The sequence below is a fragment of the Mus musculus genome, chromosome 15, assembly GCF_000001635.26.
Source record: "Mus musculus strain C57BL/6J chromosome 15, GRCm38.p6 C57BL/6J".
Taxonomy (NCBI): domain Eukaryota; kingdom Metazoa; phylum Chordata; class Mammalia; order Rodentia; family Muridae; genus Mus; species Mus musculus.
Window position 1 is genome coordinate 87,837,943 of NC_000081.6, and position 26,008 is coordinate 87,863,950.

A 26,008-nucleotide genomic window follows, 5' to 3' on the forward strand; every position below is an offset into this window, starting at 1 on the left:
AAGTGATTAGGACACCATCCATCTCAATGTAACAGTCATTAGAGCCACGATTACCATAACCGCTATAAGCTCGTGATTTATGGAGATTGTAATGATTATTTTTGTAATACTAAGTTAGAGGATTTTTTGGCAGTAGATCAATTTGGAGAAAATTGAAATACAGTTTTTGAGTGAGGAATGTCACTGAATCACAAAACTGTCAGTGTGTGTGTGTGTGTGTGTGTGTGTGTGATCTGCCCTAAGCCCTGACCAAGAACCAACTTGGTATAGGTGGACCCAAAGAGAGCAGTTTGCTGACCCCCTACACCTGGAGATGACTTCTGTGATCCAGAGGCTCGGGTATGGGGTCCCAAAAATGTTCCCAAGGACCACAGGGTACAAGGGCCACCAAGCGAAAAAAGTATAAAAATAAGACAAGACAAAAGACTGCTTTGAAGCTCTGTTGCCTCTAGTCCATGAGCTCCTCTAGGTAAGGCCGAGAAGATTCCAACACACTTGGCTTGAATTATGAGTCTAAGAACAGCAGTGAATGGGTAAGAATGTGGCACCACTACAGCCACTACCCACAATGTGCCTGCCTCCTCCCTGCAGCCTTCACCCCCAATGCCCCTGTTTTCTCCAGCAGCTATCACCCCCAATGGCCTCCGCCTCCTTCCCAACACCCCTGCCTCCTACCTGCAGCCCCCACCATTCTCATTACTGCCCTTTGCAGAAGCATCCCACCTCCTCTTGCTCTCTTTCCCTAGCCTTTCTAGATGTCAGTGTGGGTATTCACCTCCTTTCTGTCTGCTCCATCCTTCCTATATAGCTCAGACTTTGTCCCTTCATGGAGTGACAAAGCACCTCAAAGGGAAGGTGGGGTTCTCTTTGTTCACGGACCTCCCACATCCAAGTGATGATGTTCTTACCTGCAGCTTCAGGTGTGCATCACAGGTGCTCCCATCTTTACACCTGCTGCTCCTGCTTAGCCCAGGATCCCAGCTCTCACTGCATCCACCCTTCTTTCTGACACACACTAGTGCCTCACTGGGTCCAGTTCAGCATTTCTAAACCTATCTCAGAACCTCTCTTCTACTCAGGAACTCATATCACCAGGATTCAGAAGAAGACACTAGGAACCTCAGAACCTTTCCTGACAACCTGCCATGCTCTGACCCTCTCCAGAGACATTCAGTGTTCCTCTAATTCTAAGCACTAGCAATCTTTCAAAGATTTGAAGACATCAGCTAGCACCCTATTCTTTCTAACCTTCCAGTGGTAAAAGGGGGGGTCATTGTTCTGAGTAGAAATACATGCACTCCTCTTCTCTTGGTCCCCATTCCCATCAGGCTTGGAAGGTATCTTGCCATGTTGTCTGCATTGGCCACGAGAGCTCTTCATTATACAGTGCACACCTGTGTGTATCTTCATTATATATACTGGTATGCATGCATGTATGTATGTATGCATGCATGCGTGTATGTATATATGTGTGCTTGAGTGTGTGTGTGTGTGTGTAGACATATATAGACTGCAGAGATGGTTCAGTAGGTAACAGAGCTTGCTGCTCTTTCAAAGGACCTAAGTCCAACTCTCAGTACCTCCATGGTAGCTCAAAATTATCTGTAACTCCAGTTCTAGGAGCCATGATGCCCTCTTCTGATCTCTGCAGACACCAAGCATACATATGGTGCACAGACATACATGAGGACAAAACACTCATATAACTGAAAGGAAAACATGTATATGTTTCCTTATAATATATAGTATATATTTATAATATATTATATTATATGTAATTTACTATATACTATATATTATATAGTGGTATAGAGTATATATAGTGTACTATTTATATTATGTAGTATACTATGTATATTATATATGTATATATAGTATATATAGATTATACTATATATGTATATATAAATACTATATGTATATATATTTTTTTATTTATATATAATATATGATACATGCCGACAAAACACTCATATACCTAAAAAGAAAATATGCATATGTTTCCTTATAATATATAGTATATATACTATTATACTATATATTATACTATATACCATAAATTATATAGTAGTATAGAGTATAAATAGTATACTATTCATATTTTATAATATGCTATGTATATTATATATGTATATACATAGCATAGTATATAATAGTTATAATATATCATATACTGTTTATAAATATATACTATGTAATATATAGTTATACATATAATTATATATTGTATAGTATATAGTATGTAATATATTTAGGATGCTATATAATTATATAGTAGGAAAAAAATGGAGCATACAAAGTAATTGCATAAAGTTTAATGAGAAAAAAGACATGAACTCCTCTTTACCACGGGAGAAGTGGACCCAAAAGACGAATGAGATTCAGTAAAATTCCAGGATGTAAACAAATTCATATCGTTATGACCAGGTAGCCTGAAGGACGAGAGGACAGAAGCTACAGACCCAGAAGCTCATGTCCTCTGCTACGTAAGACCTGCTAGGTGTGGGGGGCACTGGGGCTCACTTCCCAAGTCTCCATATTGATTTAAAAGAATATGGATTTAAGGAGAGGAAAAGGACTATTCATGTGGAGGGGGCTAAATTGGTCAGTTAGAAATCACCTCTAGGGATGCTAGCTAGAGTCCATGTCCCTCCTGACAATATGATAGCCACTGGGGACCATTCCACTCACCAATGAGTCACTGATGTTGGACAAAGTAACAGGAAGCCATGTGGCTAAAAGGACAAACCAATGGGCTTCAGATGAGCAGGACTGAGGAACTCTGATGGCACACACTGTATCTGAGCAGATGGGGCAAGGGGGCCAGCCCTTCTACAGACACAGAGTCAATGGAGAAATGGTTTGCCAATGAGGCAGACATTGTCTAGAAGGAGAAACAAATGAATAATATCAAAGGAAAAGAGGTACACAGTAAGACAACAAACAGAGGAAACTGTAACCCATGGGCATCTGCTCTTGTTGAAGGCACCATCAGAATAGTGCCAACAGATCGATGCCCACTCAGTGTGAGACAGCAAAAGGATAAGAAGGAAATGGTGAAAACCTCCAGACTGTGGAGATGAGTGAGGTAAGGGGAGCCAGGCCTGTGTAAGAAGGAGATGAACTGAGGTGGTAAGTGAGAGAACTTCCAAGCTAGAGCATGAAGCTTCAGTGTCACTAGCAATGGGCCACCGTTAACTGTGTAACAATAAACAGGGCTAGTCTCCCACCCAACACAAGCCCAGTGTGTGCCACTGACACCACACCAACAGCAAACCACCTGAGGCAGATATCAAGACTCAACCCAACACAAGCCCAGTGTTGACACCACGCCAACAGCAAACCACCTGAGGCAGTAATCAAGACCCAACCTTGCCTCAGGTAACTAAAAAAAAAAAAATACCGAGGAAAAATTTACCAGAAGAGGTAAGAGATGACCATATTCACCATTATTGGTGAAAGAAATTGAAGAAAATACAGCAAAATGAAAATATATTTTGTGATCATGGATTAGGGTAGTCAATATCGTCGGTGTGTCCCCACACCTCAAAGATAATGTGTACATGCAGCGCAATCCTTATTAAAATATCAACACTTTTTCCAGAATGATGAAAAACCATCCTAACACTTGCAAGGAGCCATGTTCTGCTCTGAATAGAGAAAACTGGCTAGAGCAAAGAGAACATATTATAGAAAATATTTAACCCCAAGCTGGACCTTCTACCCCACCTTTGGTTATTCAGGTCCTGGATAAGAGACAAATAACCTTTATATTTATAATAATAAGCCTTAATCAGCACGAGAGCTGGGCAGATACCTACCCGTTATACTATTAGAATCTATTTCTCGAGTTGGGGAGATGGCTCAGCAGTTAAGAGTACTGACTGCTCTTCCAGGGGTCCTGAGTTCAATTCCCAGCAGCCACCTGGTGGCTCACAACCATCTGTAATGGGATCTGACACCCTCTTCTAGTGTGTCTGAAGACTGCTACAGTGCGCTCATATAAATAACAAATACATAAATCTTTTTTTTTTTTAAAGAATCTATTTCTCTGTCTGTATAATTTACCATGCTCCATCTGGGCAGATGTTAACTCCAATTGGCCAGCTCTCATGGCAAGGTTTTCGTGATCTATCTACCCCATGATGGCTTCATCCTCTCTCCACCTTCTGCCCAGCAATTGGTTGTAGGCATCTTTACTCACCAAGTTAATCAAGGTTAACTTAGGGGGTGGGGGGCAACGTTACATAGCATCGTTTGGTTATGCCACTTGGGTTTGTGCAGACTCACTAGTCCCTGGAGGTAAACAGGCCTGGTGGAGGCGGGGGAGGGGGTAGTATTTAGCATTACAATACAAGCAAAACCTCAGCCAGCACAAAGCAGGAGGAATGACACTACCTGGCTCTAGTACCCAGCCCTGTAATGATCAAGACCACTTGGTGGCCTGAGAGCAGACACCTGGACAAGTAGAGCAGAGTAGTAAGCCATGGCATAACTATGCACACCTAAGTCTAAGTCAATTGATGTGTTCATGAATTAGAGGAGGAAGTCTTTTCAATACAAAATGCTAGGGACTTAGGGTGCCTACATGCAAAAGAGTAAAACCAGATCTCTTCCTTGTCTTAAATGTCATTGACCTCCTCCTCCTTCTCCCTCCCTTCCCTCTCCCTCCCCCCTCTCCCTCCCCCTATTTCTTCCTCCCCTCCCTCTCTCTTTCTCTGTACATACCCATGTGCACTTATACAGAGGATTAGAACAAGGTGTCCAATGTATTCTTTCATTACTCTCTATTCTTTTTAGTTTTATTATATTTGTATGTTTCTTTTGCCAGCATGTATGTGTCAGATCCCCCTACCACCCACCCCCACCCCCACCCCCACGAAACTGGAGTTACAAATGTCTGTGAGTCATTATAAGCCTGCTAGGAATCTAACCCAGGTCCGCATCAGGAACAACATATTCTCTTAGCTGCTGATCCCTCTCTCCAGGCCCCTGGTTTGTGGGTCTTATTTACTACAGTGCTTTTTGTTGTTTTGCAGTCGGGGTGATGCTGGCTTCACAGAGTGGATTTTCTGGAAGAGTTACACACTGGCAGTTGTTTTCTCCCTACATGTCTGGGAAGAGGTGGTGATTTTGGAGGGAATTTGGACCCAGGTTCTCTGTAGGGACGTTCTCTTCTTTTCCTAGCTAGAGGTGTTCCCTTCATCTGTTTCCCCATGAGTAACTCTGGTGTGCTGATTGCTGAGAAATTGCCAGTCCTATATTGGGTGTTGAGCACAAAGTCATTTATATGACTGCATGTCCTTTCTGTGTTTTTTGGTTTTGTGTGTGTGTGTGTGTGTGTGTGTGTGTGTGTGTGTGTGTCCCTGTTTCCTCTTTCATTTCTAGTATGTTAGAGGCAGGAGCATCAGAGGAGTTAACCAACCATTTCTGATTGGACTTAAGGCTTGCTTCACAAGATGAAAGCCATACCTGGCACCAGTTTGAAAATGCCTGTTATAAAATCATCCAGCCACACTTCCCTTAACCCTTTACCTATGACACTCCTGGGTATTCTAACATTGAGGCTGGCAGTGACGTTGATGGTACCAGTGCACTCTCTGCTCTTCAATGGGCACCTCCTCTTGACTCCCAGTGTGGCAGGTGTTTGTACTTTCAGGTCAACACACTGTCGGAGGGACCCTGAGATACCCTAACATGCATAGATGGTGAGATTAAGAACCAGCTGGTAATCCCGAAGTTTACCATCCTTATGTATCCACACCAGTGACCATTGCCTGGATGTTAACGTCACTCGGCAGCTCTTTAAAGAAGCACTCTCAAGCTCTTTGTACTTTTTTTTTTCCTGCCTGAAAGTAACCAAGTCTATCTGGCTATGTGCTGGGTTTCCCAAAAGCTCAGGTAGAAGCAGATGGCAGCAGTGGCCCTTGTGCCCCAGCCCTCAGGCTAGCTCAAGACAGTCACTTGTGGCTGGTGAAGCTACTGGGTCTCCAAGGCAGCTTGAGGCTTTTGAAGGAAGCAACTCCTCTGGTGTCTGGTTCACTGATTCTAGAAAGTTCTACCGAAATAATAGCTCTGCGTGTGAGTGGCTGTGCTTTACCTCTGAATATTTTACACCTGAGTGTGACACTGTATGGATCTGGCTCAGTGGAGCTCACCCCTCTTTATGTCACACCTCTCCCTGCCTCAGTTGTACCCCAGTGGTCTACGAGCTTATCAGGGGACCAGTCTGTGTCGTGTGCAATTGATCGGCTGTCAAAGTTGGCAGTGATGGGTTGCTGAGTTGGTCTGTGCCTCCCTTACATTGATCAGTCAGTTGTGTTGTGCTTTTTAGACCTGCTGCATTCTGTCTGAACCCCTGTCCTCTGGAACAGGACAGAGCCCGTTCTGCATCTTCTGCTCTTCCAGCTTAGAACCTGACCTATACCCTCTACTATCCCAGAATGCAATGCCAGACTTCTCTGTCTACTACCACAGAGGACGGTCCCATCTGGGCCTGGCCCATGTTGGGGGTAAGTGGGTGACTGAGCTAAGACAGGTGGAAGTAAGAATCTGAACCCCGTCCCCCAACACAAGAGACACAGCATCCACTTTGTCCACAGCTCCCACAACATTAAGATCGGAATCTCAACAAAGAGTAAAGCCATAAATCACCGAGTAAGATAATAAAGTAAATCTAGTCCTGAAACAATGGCCGTGAACGGCGCTTCCCATGCGGTCTATGCTTTAAGGTATGGGGAAGAGGCCTTCATATAAATCGAATAAATCACTTTTGGTTTAATCAGCAACACATAAATGGAAATTCATCACATCCCCGAGAGGCTCCTTGTCTGACACATCAGCTCCTCGTGCTGACGCTTCAGGAGGAAGGTGGCGTTATTTGGGGCTTGTTTATTTGCTTTTAAATCAGCCGTTTATTAGTTCCCATCTTTAAGTATTTGCCAAAAGAATGATGCGCTTTCCATGTTGCTCTTCTCCCAACTGCAGAGTTGATTTGTGCCATTATTTTCTTGTCATGGATGTGCCCAGCATCCTGGACTTGTTTATAAGGGTTCTCTTGCCACCTCTTGCCAATTTCATGACATCCAAAGGGAAGACCTGGACACACCAGTCTCCAGAATTCTCAAGTCAGTCTCCCACCCCATGCACAGAGAGCCCAGCCCAGGAATCCTGGTTCTTTTACTCAGGTTCCCTGTGCTCTGGAAGTATTAGCCTTCATGGCACCAGGGATGCTCTGACCTGAAATGGGCAGCTTCTAGTTAGTTTCTGGAACTGAGTCTGCTGCTCTTCAAGGGCTGGGATGTGTATGACTCTCATAGCTGTGTTTTGTCTGCTTCATAGGCAGTGTTTGGGGGACCCACTTTTATACATAGAGAAATGTGGGCTCCCATTGAACCTGGTCCCCTGCTCCAAACCCAGGGGTCAGCTTTTGGGTTAGCAGCCACCAAGTCCAGTGGACAACGGGGTCACATGGCTACTGATTGGTACATGAAGCTGCTTCATGGCTGCTATGGACAGGGCAGCAGAGCAGAATGCCCATCATCTCTGTGTTCAGCTAAGCCAACTGCCATCCTTACACGGTCCAGCCTCTGCTGCCTCTGCAGTCTGGAAGACTTCCACACATGTAGGATGTGTTTTGCTCTGACCTCTAGGCTCTCTCTCTCACAGCCACAGCTTTCTTCCCCCTGGGGTTACAGCACAGGATGTGTACGTGTGTGTGTGTGTGTGTGTGTGTGTGTGTGTGTGTGTGTGTTGGGGGGAGAATGAAGGAAGAATGGGAAGGAAGGAGGGATAAAAGAAAGAAGGAAGGAACAAACGAAGGAAGGATAAAAGAAGGAAGGAAGGAAGGAAGGAAGGAAGGAAGGAAGGAAGGAAGGAAGGGACAATGGAAGGGAATACAGGGTTGTTACAGGATCCATAGTGGAAGTGAGCAGAGAGCCTAAAGGTGGAAATGAAGTTCTGGAAAGTTTGCAAACTGCAGCCAAGCTCACTGCAGAAGAGTCAGGCGCATGGGCAAACCTTCAGTGTGGATAAAGTTGCCCTCCCTGGAGACAGATGCTGTCTCATAAACCTTTGGAATGTAGAGTGCAATACTCCGTGGCTCCGCATGCATTTCTTAGGATGTGCACCTGGCACTGAACCATGTGTGAACTTGGTTCTAAGCAGGCCTTCTCTTAGGTTAGCAGACACAATGGCTGGAGCAGAAGCAGCTACACTGGACTCTGAAACAAACATGATGAAGGTCAAAGAGCAGTTAGTTATACAGAAGAGGCCAAGCCCACAGTGGCTCCCACTTTCCTCAGACTGACCCTGGTCCTTTCATTGATCTCAAAACAGAGGACTGACCTGCCATGTAGTGTGGGTGCCTGCTTTTGCTTTCTTTCTTTGGTGCCTATATGAAGAAAGACTGTAAGAGCCTAGGGTTTTTCTTTTTCTATATCTCTCCCTCTCCCCCCCCCTCCCCTCCCCCTCCCCTCCCCCTCTCCTTCCCCCCCTCCACTCCCCCTCTCCCTCTCCTTTGTCTCCCCTTCCTCCTCCCCTCTTTCCCCTCCCCCTCCTCTCTCTTCCCCTCCCCCTCTCTCTATGTCTCTACCCCCTTTACCCGACCTCTCTCATCTGTATGATCATATATTCTCCATCAATGAGTATTGAGTTTTGCTTTTTAAAAAAAAAGCTTTTCTGCATTTCCTCCTTTCTTCTCTATTCTGTTAATACAGAATAGTAACAGAATCAATTTTAAAATCAAGTTTATATTCCTGAGCCACCCTGAGGAGAGCAAAAGCTGTGGATGCATGGCTCTCTTAAATAAAATGTATAGCATTTGCATGTCACCCACATATGCCCTCTTGTGCACTTTAAATCATCCCAGGTTACTTATCATACCTAATGCAAGGAAAGTGCTATTGAAATGACTGTTATGCTGCGTTGTACGTGGTCAGCACAGAGGCAATTTAGAAAATATATTTAGTCCATGGTTGGTCATTTGGATCTGCAAATGTATAGCCAGCCAGGGAGAAGGGCTCTGAATATGTCACCGCATGGCTGTGTCTGCATCTGTGCATGGCTGTCTGCCTATAGATTCAATTTGCTCTTGATTTGGAAATGCTATCAACTCGGTGCTCATGATGTTTTAAGGCTAACACTGCCTTCATTTCCTCTTGTGATGGCTGCAGTGAAGCTGGGTCCACAGAGTACACTGTAAAGCCCCTTCCTGTGTCTCCTGAAAGAACTACTCGGGGTGGTGGATTTTCTTCCTTGAGTATTTGATAGGGTTGAACAGTGAATCCAACTGCAACTGAAATTTTATTGGAGGAAACACTTCAAATGAGAGGTCCAACCTAGAATCAGATTGCACCTTTTCATTCTTTGTTTTAAAGACTTGCTTGTTTGCATGTGTACCTGTACACCGTGAGCAAAACTGGTATCTGCAGAGGCCAGAAGGGGGCTCAGAATCCCCTAGATGGAGTTAAAGACAATTGTGAGCCTCCATGGGTGCTGGGTACTGAACTCAGGTCCTCTGGAAGGCCAGCACGCACTCTACACACTCCTCAGCCTTCACATATTTATTATTGTAAAATGTTGACAATGTGTCCCTGTTTGGACTCTTTCCATCGTGGTAATGCCTGGGCATGAACTCAGCCCCCTCCTTTCATACTCTTGGTTTCTGTTGCGTCTGTAGTGATGTTCTTCAGCTATGACACACCGTCCCCACATGCTATGGTGTCACCTTTTTCATTTCGCCTGTCTGCCTGGAGAGTTGCCAGTTTGACTGATTAGTTTCAAGAATGAGTCTAACTTTTGGTTTTAAGGTGTGGCACATGAAAGGCTTAGGAACTGAACCCCTTGCACAGCAAGAATGGGCCTGATCCTTTTGACAGAGAGAAAGAACTTGACAAAGCTCTCTTTTTAGTTAGACAGATGTGCAGTAAAGTGAGAGCAGCTCTTCGTGGGTCCTTCATTTGGATCATAGGCGATGAGACACATCTTCCCAATGGGTGTTACATTCATCAGGATCAGAGATCACACTCACACCCAAAAGCACAGAACAGAAGATAGAAGATGAGTGGGTACTTCCAGGTACATTTGAGATGTCAGTCCAGTGTGTCCAGTTGAAAGTTAAGAACTTGGAAGGGGGCAGTCTCAGGACACCTAACACTTTTTGTTTTCCATTTAGAAGTTCTGTCAGGCCTTCTCAGGGAATACCAGAGAAATAGCCCTCTGATACTTCTAGCAAGAAGAGTTATTCTGAAATACATACAGGCTTAACCCCTGATAATAGCATTGTGTGTTAAAGATATTATAAATTGAGAATGTGGCTGATAAGGAGCTGTGGATACCGTCTTTGGTCAGCAAAGAATGTGCTATATCATATATGGCTAGCCGAAGGAAAGATCAGAGTAAGAAAGCCACTTCTCACTGAATCTCATTGATTTTTGTGTGATCACTAAGGCTGATGTCCCACCATCACAAGTTTCAGGGTCTGTGCCACACAGCATTCTGTTCTTAGTAAGGTCTGCCCTGAAGGGAAGCAATATTACCAGTATTGCTCTGATAACAACACCAGATGTTATCAGATCATAACCAGCCTGGGAAGAGAGAAACACCCTAACTCCAGGTCCTTCTAGCTTTCCTGAATCACATCTCAGGAGTAAGAATAAAACCAAGGAGCAACTGTTATGGTCATAGAGTAGGGGAAAGGCCCCCTAAAGACTCAGCCTTGGCCGTAAGACCATAGGCCATTCCCTAGCCACCACACCAGCAAGGTTCCTGTATGAAATCAAGAATACAACAGAACAACTACACGTGAGGCCACATCTGAGGAGGAGAACCCAAAATTCAGGAAAGGATGTGTCAGCTGAGCACAGCTTGACTCCGAAGGAGATGAACTTAAAATCCATACTGACTTGTCTGTTTTTTTTATATGCACTATAAAATGTGTGTTATTATTTTTTTTGCAAAGTGTAATAAAAGATAAGAGAGAAAGAGGAGGGTTGATAGTATGTCCAGTTAGCAGAATAATAGTAGTAGATCCACCCTTGGGTCCTATAAGCTCCCCAACCATGGGTTATTGGCCAGATTTACAGTACAAGGCATGTGTTTCCTCTTGTAGAGTGAGCCTTATGTCCAGCCAGAATGCTTTTGGCTACCCCTGTAATATTCAATCATGGGTACTTCTTATGCTTGTCACTATTATAGTGCACAGTGTTCACAGACAGATAAAACTTTTGATGGCCTTTATCCCCCAGTAGCCTACCTAGCACCGTCCAGTACTATGTCAACGAAAGCCAGCAGGAAGGAGGCTTCTGGGTCAGTCGTAACTCTGTCTCTATGTTCTGTGACCAGAGGGTATGGTGCCTTCATCAGTAACTAGATCTTACCATCCAGTTCTGGTGGGAAACCAAGAACAGTAGCACTATCCTATACAATATTCAGGTTCATGGGTATATCCTTGACCAACAACTTGAGAAGAGGTTTCCACACCTAATTCTTTATTTATTTTTTATTTGGCAACCATGTTTTCTGAAAGGAGTGTTATCCTCTAAATAGGGTAAATACAGTTAAGCTCACCTATCTGTCTGTCTGTCTGTCTGTCTCTCTGTCTGTCTGTCTATCTATGTATCTATCTATGTATCTATCTATGTATCTATCTATGTATCTATCTATCTATCTATCTATCTATCTATCTATCTATCTATCTATCTATATCTCTCAACTACTTATCTGTCTGTCTATCATCTACCCATCTATGCAAAGATATACAGACATTTCCCATTCTCTCTCATATTGGGATTCTGGCGCAAAATCTTTAGATTTGTGTGTTTAACTTGGAGTAGAAGCCAGGAATCTAAAACTGGGCAGCCGAGAAAGGGGGAAGAATCTTCAGAGGGGGTAATGGAACACAGGTGTAGCTATTGAGTTTGAGAGTGTGTATATTACAGATTTCATTGGCAATGTGGCTTGCCAATGTTATTTTTGGCATTCTGTAACATTTTCTTAACAGGTTCTCTCTTGATAGGGAAGATTACATTTTGACAAATTTGATCTATCACATTTTAACAGCGTTTGCTTCTGGTTTCATGTATCAGTATTTCCAAAATCCAGGCTCATAAATAAATCTTGCAGCTTTAGATGCAAATCTAAGATTCTTTTTAAATTAGGTATTTTCATAACCGTTATTCTTTGAGATGGGGGTCTCAGTAGGGTACAGAGGCTAGTTCCAAATGAGAGTGGTCCTCCTGCCTCATGCTTCACCTCTGGCTAAAGCTGTTTTTATAGTAAGGAATGAGGTAGAGACAGGTTTGTTTCAACAGATAGATGCACACTTTCTTTTTCTTTCTGAGCTTCTTTTCTCGCACATCTCTCTTCACGTGTGTGAGGTACCTTGCCCTCTGTGCCCTGCTGTGCTGGCCTGTACCCATACTTCACCCATATCACCCTATCTTCACTCTGCAGATTCTTAGGACTGCGTTGCTCACCCTTGCTGCCTTTGGCTTTCCACACACATTTGGGAATCAGCTTGTCATATCTGAAAAAAAAAATCCTGCAGGATTTTGACAGAAATTATCTCCATCCACTGAGAGAAACTTTATCTCAAATATGCAGTCTGAAGTTCATGGACTTCTTAGGTTAGCACTGATGCAGCTCTGCTCAGATTTCTGCCATCAGTGCTTTGTGGCGTCCAGAATGTAGATCTGTCCCATGCTAAGTTTATATCCAGTGTCTTTCTTTCTCTCCCTCCTTCCCACACTCTCATCCTATCTTCCTAAGTGTTTTCTGCTTACTTATCTCCTAAACATCTCCCCCCCCCCACCCCGCCGGTGTGTGTGTGTGTGCAAGAGGTGGGGAAGGAGATGAACAAGGGAGAGAGAACTGGAGGGAGGAGAGAAAAAGAGAGGAGAGAGTTTAACTTTCTTCCTGCTTTTACTCTGGAGTCTATGAAATTCCCTTTCCTGATAGATTATCTGTGAATAGAGAAACTTCTCTCATCTCTTTTCCAACATACTTATTCCTTCCCTCCCCTCTCCTCCCCCTCTCCTCCCCCTCCCCTCCCCTTCCCTTCCCCTTTCCCCCTTTCCCCCTTTCTTTCCCTCTCCCCCTCTCCCCCTCTCCCCCTCTCCCCCTCTCCCCCTTCCCTTCCCTTCCCTTCCCTTCCCTTCCCTTCCCTTCCCTTCCCTTCCCTTCCCTTCTGGAACAGATCACCTCTTGGATGAGGTTTTAGATGGACATGAGAAGGCTGAGAGCTTGCTCATGTGCACCTGAGTACAGGGCACAGCATCATCCCACCGTGCAGTATCCCCTGGACTTGTGTGCATTTCTCTAAACCAGTGGTTCTTAATCTTCCTAATGCTGAGACCTTTTAATCCAATTCTTCATGTTGTACTGACTGCCAGCATAAAATTATTTTGATTATTACTTCATAACTGTAATTTGCTACTATGCCGAATCATAATGTAAACATCTGTGTTTTCCAATGTTCATAGGTCACCCCTTTGAAAGGGTCATTTCAGCACCAAAGGTCATGGCCCACAGGTTGAGAACCACCACTCTGCATCATGTTGGGGAGAATCGGTTGTTATGCTTGGTATGCCAAGTTATTCTTGTTATGAATAGATATTGGACTGTGTCAAATATTTTTTGTGTGTGCATCTATTGAGATGGAATTGTGTTTGTTTTTTCTGCTTTGGCCTCTCGGGATGATGGACGTCATTGATTTATGCTCAGAAACTTAAAACAGATTTGCACTCGCAGCACAAAACCCACTTGGTCATAATGTATTACTCATACAAATTGCTTGATTCGCTGGAATTGTATTTGTTGTGAAAAGGATTTCTTACCTCTATATTTACCAGGAATATTGGTCTGTGTGGTTCTTGGTTTTCTTGCCTGGTCTTTGTGCATGCTTTCGGGGACTTGGCAAAGTTGGTTTTGTGGCATCGGCTTGACTTTACCACCATCTTGTAGCTTTGGGGAGAGCCTTGGGGAATTGTCTTCCCCCCCCCCCCACCCCCGGTCTGTGAGTCTGGTAGAATTCCCTAATGAAACTCTCATCAGAGATATCTTTTGCTAAAAATTTTAATAGCAAATAATATTTCTTCAAAAGATAAGTGCTAGGGTTTATTTAATGGAACATCACAGGCCAGGTAGTTTTTTTAAAAAATTAATTCTCATGGTTTCAGAAACTGCAAATCCAAGATAGGCGCTGATTTTCAATTCTTTTATCTTATCTCTTGTTGATTGATATGGGGGATTTTTGTGGACAGATTTCCTAATCTTGAAGCCTGCTGGCAGTCAAGGAAAGACTTGTAGTTAATCGCCCTGAGTAATTTCCCAGCATGCACTTGAGTTCCCTGTACTCCTGTGAGAACATCTTCATCGACAGTGGGGACGGAGACGGACTTAGGGTTCGTACTCCACAGTTCAATGGCGTGTCCTGGAAGTCACTACTTCCTCAGACACTCGAAGGTTTTCCCTGAAGGTGACCACACGTGGAGCTTGCCTCTGCTGCTTTCTCAGGCTAGCCCAGGAAACCTTGATTCTCTCTAACGCTCCAACCTTGGTGTTCTACCCTGTCCCCTGAATGCACTTCCTTAGGCTTTCCTGCCTGGTGACCCCGAGCTATCTGCAGGGAGATTGTTTTACTGTGTGTAACCTCCCTCCTACTCCAAAGCTTTCTCTTATTTTCCCCTTTAATTTGCTTGGCTTGACAATGTTTACACTCTTGCAAGCGGGTCTAGTTCTTTGTTCTCTTTTCTTGTTCCCACTATTGTAATGCCTAAAGTTTGCTTTTCCCAAACTATATTTTCTCTTCTCTGCAGGATGGTAGATGGGTATTTCCTGTGAGGGTCCCTCTCTCTACAGAGAGATGGAGATTTTCTTTCTCAGTGGACTTTAAAAAAGATTTATTTTTATTTTGTAGGGTGTGTGCATGTGCGTGTGCATGTGCGTGTACGTGTGTATTTGTGTATGTGTGTGAGTGTGTGTGTATTTGTGTGAGGGTATGTACAGACTAGGACAGGTACCTGCAGAGCCAAAGAGAGTGTAAGATCCTTTGGAGCTGGAGTTAAAGGCAGTTGTGAGTCGCTCAGTGTTGGTGCTGGGAACTAAATTCAGGTCCCCTGCAAATACGTGCTCTTAACCATAGAGCCACTTTTCCAGCCTCTCTCCAAGGAACACATTTTTATTTTAAGTCAAGAACTCTGCCGAGTGTGTTATCGGCATCCCACAAGTGAAAGCAATATCATCATTTTCATGTTCTTCCCAGTGCTTCCATTACACAATTCCACTTATATGTCAGAGTATACCTACACTTCTACGGCTCTTGGGCTTCTGGGAGGTTCTCATTGTCGCTTTAAAATGACTTGCTACTAATTTTATTGTGCTTTGGTAAAGAAGATAATCTGCAGAGTATTGATTCTTTGGCACTCGGGAGTCTTTGTGATTTTGCTTAAGGTCAATTCCTGAGCACACGGCACTGTGCGCTTCCATCTGGTCATGGTAAGCTGGTCTGCCCTGCCTTCACCTGCCTTCCTTCCTTGCAGATCTAAGCTCTGCACCTGGGCCACTTCCTCCTACCTGGCCTATCAGTGGGAGCGAGGAGCTAAGACCTTCTGGTGTAATGACGTCTCCTCCAGTCCTGTAGGCTGATCCCTTGCTACTGATGTGCTTTGGGACTAATTAGTGCTGCTCTTGTGGGTCCTCAGCCTTGGTGTCACCTTGCAAACACATGACCCTCGTCTGCTGCCCTGGACTGTCTATGTGACACAAAGGAAGAGTCATTTCTTCTCCTTTTAGTGAAAGCACTGTTTATGTGTTTAGACGTCACCAAAGCAATGCCATGTGCCCCATGGACTTCCATGGCCTCTGGTCTCTGTGCTGACTTGGTTGGTATGTAGAGGCCTGGCATGGGCATGACTTATAACACCTGCTACCCTCTGGCAAATATCACATGGACAGGAGACTTTTTTCTCCCTAAGCACTCAGAGACCTCCCTAAACGTCTGAGGGGAGACGGGAATGGATGTGGAAAGATCTACGGCCATCTGAATCCTGACCCTGCTTCCAATCTGCTGTCAGACTCTGCATCAGCAGGAAATGCTACCTCACAGGGACTACAGAGCCTCAAGGGGACAGGTATGGGATCAAGGAATATGGATTGGCGTGTTCTATACCTGTTCCTAAAGAGTAACACACTGAACATACACACCCACTCACAGTACCTAACCACATACTATCTAAACACACACACACACACACACACACACACACACACACATCATCATCATCATCATCATCATCATCATCATCTTTATGAACAATACACAGACACACACAGCACTACCGTATACTACAGAATACTGCATACTGCTCTGAAACCCTGTATCTATCTACAGACACAGCCACGGGTAGTAGGAGGCCCAACAACCTAGCACATTTAGCAGTGCCCCTGGCTCAGGAGGATCCTCTGTCCTATCCTAAGAGGGCCTGCAGGTATCTGGGCTCTGCTCGGCCTCCTCCTGTACCAGGACTCTGGCTCCAATTGCTCTTTTCCCTATCAAGCTGGGAGTACTCCTGGGCCTCACTATGCCTCATGCCCTGCACGAAGAACATACAGTGTACTCTCCCAGGACACACCACTCACACATACTTGCTCCAGGGCCTTTCATAACAGTGGAAGTCCCTACGGAAGACCATCTACCCACCAGCGAAGGTGTGCCATGGTTTGGTGGTGGAGCCATTGGCTCTGCTGGTTCCTGGCTGCTGGGAGAGTCCTTGCATCAGCCCCAGTGTGTCTGCTGGCTCAAATCCAGATGCAGTCCAGTGCACTTTCCAGAGCCCAGGCCAGCCCCAGCCAGGGCACCTGCCAGGTCCCAGCCCAGCCCCCAGCTCAGGGCACTTGCTGGATCCCACCCCGCCCCAACTACATGTTTGTTTCTAGCTCAGCGCAGACTACCCATCTCTCGTCTACCCCATACTCCTTGCCCTACCTTAGAGGATGTAGCTTTGGAAACTAGATCCAAAGAGAAGACCTGGGTTCCTGCCTACTGCTGCTCCATACAGTTGTGCAGGAAAGAAGGTGACGGGAGAGAGATAGCATTAGGGGCCATGCCCAGTATCAGCCTTGTACACAACTGAAAGCCGCTTTTCTCGATTTAAATATTTTCCCCCCTTGGAGACTGTTAAATCTTCTATTATGTCAGAATAAAGACTAAAGCTCTGCAGATTATGGAGTCATTATGACTATCGCTAAACTCATGTTAGGAATCAAATCCACTCCGGCACTCTCCACAACGGAGAATCCTGAACCGGCAAATGTGGACTTATCTGAATAGCCCTAGTTGGTGGCTAGCGACCTGAAGGGGAAGCCAGGAGTCCAAAGCCATGGACTCCCTCCATGGAGACTCTGAGCTTCGTCTCTTTCACCCTGTAGTGCTTCAAGAGTTCTCAGTGTCCTGTGACTCAGTGCTGGCCTGGGAGCATTGTGACCTGTCAGCACCTCCACTCTCTGAGCCTCTCACTACCCTCTTGGAATCTTCACCAAGGATCATACAGGCAGCAGAAGAAGGAGGGTTTCCAGAGAGCAAGCAATTAAAATAGAGCAAGCCTTACCTCATCCAGGCTTCAGGGTGTGGTCCCACTCTGTGAACATGAGTGCTCTGGGCAGTCCCCCCATCAGCTACTTTGAACCCGCTCATCCCCGGGCAGTGGCCACATAGTTGATCCCACTATACTGCAGTTTCCTTTTTTGTACGTGGAGAGAGTCTCCTTGCCAGCTGGGGAGGCCCCTGTGACACTTTCAGGAAATCATCTTTGGTACCGAGAAAGGGCTGCTTCTGTCCCTTCGTTCCTCCTAACCTCTACCACCAGAACCCCTGAACATTTAAGATGAGTAGGTGCTAGAGCTGACTCAAGTCAGCTAAGCCTGCAGGGTCCCAGGGACTGAAGGTCAGAGAAGAGCCTGTGCTTGCTCTCCAGACCCCTCTAGGTGTGTCTTCTCTAGCAAGAGCTCTTCTTTCCTGCTTCTCATTTAGAGCCCCTCATTTAGATTATGAGCCCCTCATTAAGATCATTTCCAGTGACATGGTCAACTTTCAAGTAGTTGAAAGAAATCAGGGGCAGTGCAGAGACAAGTTGCAGATGATAACTGGAATCTCTGCCTCATGTGTGGAAAGGACACATATAATTACAAGCCTGGCAGAAGAGGGCAGACTCTATACATGGGCAGGCTGGGCCTCTGTGCCAGTCAGAGAGGATGCTCTGTGAGTCTGTCTTCCCACACACTCTTATGAGAGACTGGGTATCCAGCTCTCCACAGCCACACTATTCTGTGCCTGCTAAGATGGGCCTGTCACCATGGCTGCTTGTATTGACATCTGAGAATCCAAGTTTCCTAGTTGAACGAAAAAAAAAAAAAGACAAATAAAAAGAAATAAAAAAGGAAGCCAAGGACATGACTGTTCCTAGGTATGCTAGAAGAGAAGGTACATTGTAAATATGTGTGAGCACATAGCCAGAGGCATCTGGAAGGGTCCAGAGTGGACATGACCAAACTGAGCTGCGCCATGTTGGGAGAGAATGGGCGGAAGGGAGAGGGAAGACAGAAGGAGCTGCTGCAGCAGGCTAACCAGGAGGCCAAAGGGACAAATGGAACAGGTAACCAAAATGTCGTATTAAATAAGGAAGAGTCTCTGGGGGAAGGGCAGCCCAGCCCCTGGGCCAGAGAGTTCAGGGTAGAGGGTGGGCAGGGTATGCCAGCCACACCCTGTAACATGTAGGACTGAGGGATGTTGGGAGAACCTAGAGGCCAGATCCACTTTGTTCTGATAAATAGGTTTCTCAGCTACTTGTGCCAAGTTTGAAATTTAACACTAGCCAACCTTGGTCTTGTATAAGGCCTAGACATTAGATGTTTGGTTAACCCTCTCAGCCAATTCTACCATGTGGCTATGGAAGGCGAGGGAGAGCAACCACTGAGTTAGAGGGGATATATTGCCTGACTCTGGGACAAGGGCAGTAAAGTCAAACAACCCTGCCCGATCCATCCTGAGGTCCAGAGTTAGCTGTGGTGCTTAGGTAGCTTAGCAGACTGGTGTGTCTCTCAGAGACTGGCTGCTGGCCCCTGCCCTACCCAGCCTGAAGGCCTCTGTGTGCTTAGGGGAGGTAAGTCAATATGCACAGGGCGAATGAATAGACAAGATAGACATATTTCCTCCTGCTGGTCAACCTGCCGGGGCCCCAGGGACGAGCTGTCAATGATGCGATTAATGATGGTGCCAATTCTGCATAAATGATCCAGTGCCTGCCCCGTGGAACACGGAGTCCTGCCGCCTAGCTGTCAGGAGACTCCCAACTCCCAGGCCAGAACCGCAGCTGCCCGGGAAGGTGACCGGTGACTGTAGCCAAACTGCCAGCCAGAGGCCTCATTTCCGTGCTGTAATCCCATAAGCAAATAGTTTGATTGTATTAGTTGAGGGTAATTTTTCACACTTCACAGTAGCTGCTCAGTTTGCTTCTGAATTCTGCTGACTCTTCGAAGAATTTGCACAATAAAATAATGGGAAAGTACAGTAACTGGTGAAGCCAGACCCCAGATCTCATTCAATCAAACCCTTGGAGCAGCAAGTGCTAATGGGCCTGCTCAACCCTCTTGCCTCCTGTGCTCTGGTCTGCGGCTTTCCCCCCTGGTATGTATTGTGGGCTGACTTTCTCAACACAACATGCACGTGCAGATAGCAAGACAGCAGTGCCCCCTCGATCCAGCTTTATTAGCTGGGCCTTCACACCAGTGGGCACATTCCTGAACCAGAAGTTGTCCACCCTGAGGGGACCTTCGGAAAGAGGTTGCGGAGGTCAGAAGAGAGCCTTGCATCAGAGTCTGTGTCCTTGAGCTGGAAATGAGTCCTGCACACAAGCACGGAGAGGGCTGAGTGGGACGGACACTGTGGCAGCCTTTGTAGGCTACGCCTAGAGCCAGGGCTGCAGGTGGGAGGAAAGGGAGAAGAAAAGAAGAAAAGGAAGGAGGGAAAGAGAAAGGGAGGGAGGGAGGGAGGAAGGGAGGGAGGGAGGGAGGGAGGGAGGAAGGGAGGGAGAGACAGGGGGAGGAGAGAAGAAGAGAGGGAGAAAAGGAGGAAGGGGGAGGGAGAGAGAGAGGGAGGGAGAGGGGAGAAAAATGGAGGGAGGTGGAAGGGAGGGAGGGAGAGAGGAAGGGGAGGAGGGAGAAGGAGGAAGAGCAGAGAGGGGAAAGGGAAGGAGGGGGAGGAAGGGAGAGAAGGAAGGAGAGAGGGAGAGAAAGAGGGAGGAGATGGAGGAAGAGAAGGGAGAGAGGGAAGGAGGAAGGGGAGGGAGGAAGTGAGAAAGGATGGAAGGAGAGATAGGGAGAAAGGGAGGTAAGGAGGGAGGGGGGGAGAGATTAGAAGGGGAGGGAGGGAGGGGAAGGGGGAAGGAGACAAGCCTCACTATTGGAGACTGAGTCAGCGCACACATCTGCTAGCTCAGGTGCACTGCCTGATGACCCAGAAAGCACTTCTGTCCCAACTCCATACCTGTGAAGATGACCTCCCTTCGAAGCATTTTTGTAGCTGTAATCTAGCTGATTACAAGGTGACATCATCCTGGATCAGCCAATAGTAACCATCCTCATAAAATAAAAGAGAGGATGCTCCTGTCTGGAAGTCAGTGTCCTCAGGAGTGGAGAAAGGCCCCGGTGCTCCAAGAAGCCGCAGGCAGGGAGAGGTGGTTTGCACTCTGGTTGTCTCTGCCACCATCATCCTGGCATCCTTCTCTTGATTCTTACAGCTAAGACTCAGGCAGAGGAGCTGGTGTATCGGGAAGGTGAGCCTCGGAGGATACAACCATTCTGAGGACAATACATTGGTCCTCAGGACCAGAATCCAAAGTTTGCCTCGTAACCTCGGCCACTTTGTTCTATGTTACATGGACCACGGGCTACTAAATCATGTGTGTCTCGATAATGGCTCATCTGTCTTTGTCCTCACTCCTAGACACTTACAGGGACAACTCCATGATGTCCTCCCCAGCTCTTATTTTCAATCCCCGGTACCTGAAAGCCTCATTACTCCAGGTGACAGGGGGTTGGCATGGGGTGCACTGCAGTTGCTACACCTGCGAGAGCACCCATGCTGGCAGGTCAGTGGGTGTCCCATGCACTGAAATGGCTATACCTGTGCCAGCAACATAATCTCCAGGCTGTGTATACTGTAGCAGCTCCTACTAGGCTTTAAGAGCTACTTTCTCAGCTCCACACAGCAGGGGCCCTCTTCTGCTTCTGAAAGCCTGTGAGGCAGTCTCCTCTGCAGTCACAGCATTTCACTAATGCCATTCACTAGTGCCATTTGCATTGTGTTTGCTAACAAAGGGACTAAGGTTGCAGGGACAGCTCTGACATCAATCGATGCCTTTAGTCCTTGGAGAGACCACAGCAAGCCTAAGACTGATTTTCCTTGCAGGATCAGGAGCAACTCTTGCTCCCCGTTGTAATAGGTGTCCTCTAAGATACAGTAGTCCTCTTGCACTGCACCAGGTGGCTTCAGCATGGGAATCAAGAATCAAGAAGCTGGGGGGGGGGGGGGGATGCAGCCTGGGACATGAATATCTGGGGTGCAAAAGCCATTCCCCACAGAGTGTAGCCAGGACACACCTCTGGGAGCAGAACAAAGGCATCATGTGGATGACACGATGTCCCTCTTGCAGGCTAGAAGGCCCCACCATAGGTAGTGCCTATGTGCATTGTCTAATCTGTAGAGAGATTCTAATTAGGGTCACAGTCTACCAGATAGCTCACAGCAAAATGGAGGACTCCCTTTACCAGCAGGACTTCCCCTTTTCTGACCATGTCTGGGGAGCCCGACCTCCCACACCCCTCTACCTGGGGAAGGTCAAGTAGTCCTTGGCAGACCAAGTTCAGCTCTCTCCCATCCCCCATAAGAACCTGCCCAACAAGTACTTAGGATTCCCACAATGCCTCTCCATACAAATGAGGCATTCACAGTATTTTAAACACTAGCCAGTGGTTTTCATTCACCCTGAAAACACCTTCCCACTCTGCAAGGTTCATGTATAGCCCTGGTTCACCCCCAAATAAAGTGTCTGCGCACAAGCTGAGATCCTCTCAGAGACTAAAGGTTGTCAAAGAAGGTCTTCATCTACAAGAGCTGGAACACTACCATCTTCTGAGGAGGCCTTCCCTCTACACCCAAACACTCACTTCAGCCAGACCAGAATTCTGCAGACCCTGCCTGTTCCAGACTCCACTTCATCCCATTGTGCAACCCTGCCTGGACACCCTAAGAGGGAGGAAGTAGAGGAACCAGAGCTGGACCTCAACCAACACTCAGACCATACTTCTCTTCGTCACCAGAGAGGCAGGGCTTAGGGTTCCCGCACTTGGGGTCTGAGGAGAACCATGAGGAGAGGGAGAGGAATGAAAGAAGACACACTAGGTTAGGGAAGTCATAAAAGCATGGCCATGAAGGCTGGCCAACTGAAGTTCAGAGCAGCCCAGATGGAACGTGGTGAGTTATAATTCCGGGTTACTGATGAAGGAATAGATTCTAATGGCTTAGAAGGTAGATATCTACCCAGCTCTAGTGCTGATTAAGGCTTATTATAATAATAAAAGTTGAATGTCTTTTATCCAGGAGCTGGATGATCAAAGGCAGGGTAGAAGCCCAAGATTAAGAATAAATGACTGCGACAACAGCTGTGCTTTGTGAATGCTGAGGACTGTGGGCCGTGTTTGGTGTAAAGGGAGAGCCATGGCATTCTATTATTCTGGTAGATGCCAGTCACCTCCCTCCAGGATGCCCCTGAGGCATTCCTGGGCTAGCGTGCCTCTCAGGTCTGAGGTCCCTTCCCACTTGTTCTTCTCAACCTATCCTGAGCTCTGTCTCAGAACCTCTGAGATGGATTCCGTGCCACCCATCTTTTGGGTGGAGTGGAAACTCAAAGGTAACCAGGGGCTTCAACTAGCTCATTTCATCTCAGAACTTGGTGTAGTGGCTTGAGTGAGGAAGTGTGACCCTGCACACTCCTGTGCTGAACCCTTGGCCCAGAGCTGGTGGCATTGGTGGGGGCACAGTTAACAAGGTGAAGGCCTAGCTCGTGGGAATAGGTCATGAGTGTACAAAGTGGGGGTTTAGGCACCAGATACATAAAATAAGGGCATCTGTACCCTAAGGCGTGGTTGAGTTTCTGTTGTTGTTGTTTGTTTTGTTTTTAATTGTGGATATAAGAGAGATCTCTGGAAGAGTCCAGAGCAGAGAAAGTAGTAGTGTAAACATGGCCAGTAGACTGAAGCAGGCCATGAGAGGAGAGGGTGAATGAGAGAGGGGCAAAAAATATGGGGGAGCAAGAAAGAAAGGGCACAGAGAGAGACAGCCAAGAGAAAGCCACCAAGAGCCAACCGAAAGCCAAGATAGAGAGAGAGACAGACAGACAGAGATAGACAGAGACAGACAGAGACAGAGACAGACAGAGACAGACAGAGAGAAAGGACCAAGGGAGCTCACCGCCCAAATGGCAGGTTATATAGGAAAAGAAGCTGGGGAAAGGGAAACCCAGAGCTATTGAGAAGAGCCAGGATGCCAGCATGGACTCCCTAACAGGCACTTGAAATCATGAGAGAACCTGGAGGCCAGCCTGCTCTTTAGTATGCTAACAGGCACCGCAGTTAGCCTTTTGTCCCCAGTATCTTCTGGGCCTGGCAATGAGGGACTGCCTTTGGAGCGAGTACCAGGTCTCTGGTCCCTTTCCTGTATTCACTCTCAACTCAAATGAGGTAAGAGCTTACTCAGAAGCCAAATTTGAGGGACCAATGGCCCCTAAACACAGATTCAGTTCTCCCCCTCCCCCAAATTCCACGTTCTGACAAGGAAGCAGCTCCGTCAAGTGTTTATAGTAACAGAAGAAAGAAAGAATCAAAGTATGTGATATTCATCCTCCCGGGTGTGTCAGAGAGGCAGGTTACAGCCAGGCAGTTATGTGTCTCAGATGGTATCTGATGGTATTCTTAGCCCTTTGATTGGTGGAGAATAGAGTTTTGTTGTTAGTACATTTCAAAGGTTTTTTAAAAAAATCTGTCTATAAGGATGTTAGGTCTGACTCGGAGATGGGCAAGGGATGATGGTTCTTTTCGGGGCTAAATATAGCCTGAGAAATGATGATTGGGTTCTGGAACCGCAACGTTTCCACCTCTCCACCATCACCGGGGTTTTAATCAATCAAGCCTCCATGCACACGCGTCATTCCGGAAGTTTTCGCTCACACTCGCTCTCTCTCTGCTGCCTGTCCTCCTTGAGATGAACAGCTTGCTCCTCCAAACACTCCCACCACCCTAACAACTCTGCCTCCCTGCTCACCCGGGATCAGTGAAGCACAGGCTGTACACTGAAACCCCCCGAGCTGTGTTTTCCTGAGTTGTTTCTGTGGCGCGCTTAGTCACACCAGTGTAACTAATACATTTGGGGTTTGTCCTGTCCACAGCCATCAACTCCAGTCCACTCCGGCCCTTACTCGCTGGCTCTGTACTACACAGGCTCTAAACAGGCAGAGAGGGACAGGGGCTTCCTGACACTTGTATAACTTGGGGGTTGTGGGGAGTGGGTGATCCGGCCCAGGGCTGGGATCAGGTTCCATATGCATGTAAACACTCTGGGACCTACCTATGCTTGGTTGGGGGGGGGGCATTTGGGGTCTGCAGGGCCTTGGGGACCTTGTGACAGCAGCTCTCTGAGCAAACTCCTGTTCCATAGGAGGTGCCTAGCATTAAATGAAAACATCATTGAGACAGACATTTGTCTGGAAAACAGCTTTTGCTTTGGTTTTGTTAAGATGGGTCTCTGTTAACCAGCAAGCAAATGGAACTCAGGTCCAGAGACATGGGCTGCATAGCAAGGCCTCAAGGCCTTGATGCTAGAGAGTATGTGAGCTTGCAGGTTATAAGCAAGAAGCAAAGGTTTTGGGTTGTCGCCTCCCAGCCTCTGACACCAGAAGTAATGATAGAAACCTGACCAGGGGCCTCTGTGCAATGTGTTTCCAGGTCCTACCCTGTGTAACAGTGAGCAGATGAATACACTCGCTCGGGTGCCCAGGTTTGGGAGAGAAAATAGGAGGGCATATGGTGGCTTGAATAAAAAAGACCCTATAGGATCAAGTATGTTTGAAAGGATTAGGATGGGTGGCCTTGTGGGAAGAAGTATGTCACTTGGGGTGTGTACTGGCTAGTTTTGTGTCAACTTGACGCAGCTGGAGTTATCACAGAGAAAGGAGCTTCAGTTGAGGAAATGCCTCCATGAGATACAACTGTAAGGCATTTTCTCAATTAGTGATCAAGGGGGAAAGGCCCCATGTGGGTGGGACCATCTCTGGGCTGGTTGTCTTGGTTCTATAAGAGAGCAGGCTGAGCAAGCCAGGGGAAGCAAGCCAGTAAAGAACATCCCTCCATGGCCTCTGCATCAGCTCCTGCTTCCTGACCTGTTTGAGTTCCAGTCCGACTTCCTTGGTGATAAACAGCAGTATGGAATTGTAAGCTGAATTAACCCTTTCTTCCCCAACTTGCTTCTTGCTCATGATGTTTGTGCAGGAATAGAAACCTTGACTAAGACAGGATGGAATTTGAGACTTCAGGAGCGAGGCCAGGCCTACTCTTCCTGCTGCCCAAGGATCTTGATGTAGAACTCTCAGCTACCATGTCTGCCTGGGTGTCACCATGCCTCCCACCATGGTGACAGTAGACTATACCTCTGAAACTGTAAGCAAGCCTCAATTAAATATCGTCTTTATAAGAGCTCTGTGGTGGCCAGGCAGTCAGTGGTGGTGCACCCCTTTAATCCCAGCACTTGGGAGGCAGATGCAGGCAGATTTCTGAGTTTGAAGCCAGTGTGGTCTATAGAGTGAGTTCCAGGACAGCCAGGACTACACAGAGAAACCCTGTCTCAAAAAACAAACAAACAAAAATAAAAACAAACAAAAAGCTCTGTGGTCATGGTGTGTCT

The 26,008-nt window shown here is 46.6% G+C and overlaps 1 long non-coding RNA gene across 2 annotated transcripts in view; it reads left to right on the top strand.

The window, feature by feature from the left end:
* The window catches only part of Gm35599, a 141,148-nt gene that overhangs the window by 34,047 nt on the left and 81,093 nt on the right, over nt 1-26,008 (top strand). The gene's annotated exons all lie outside the window — the stretch shown is intronic.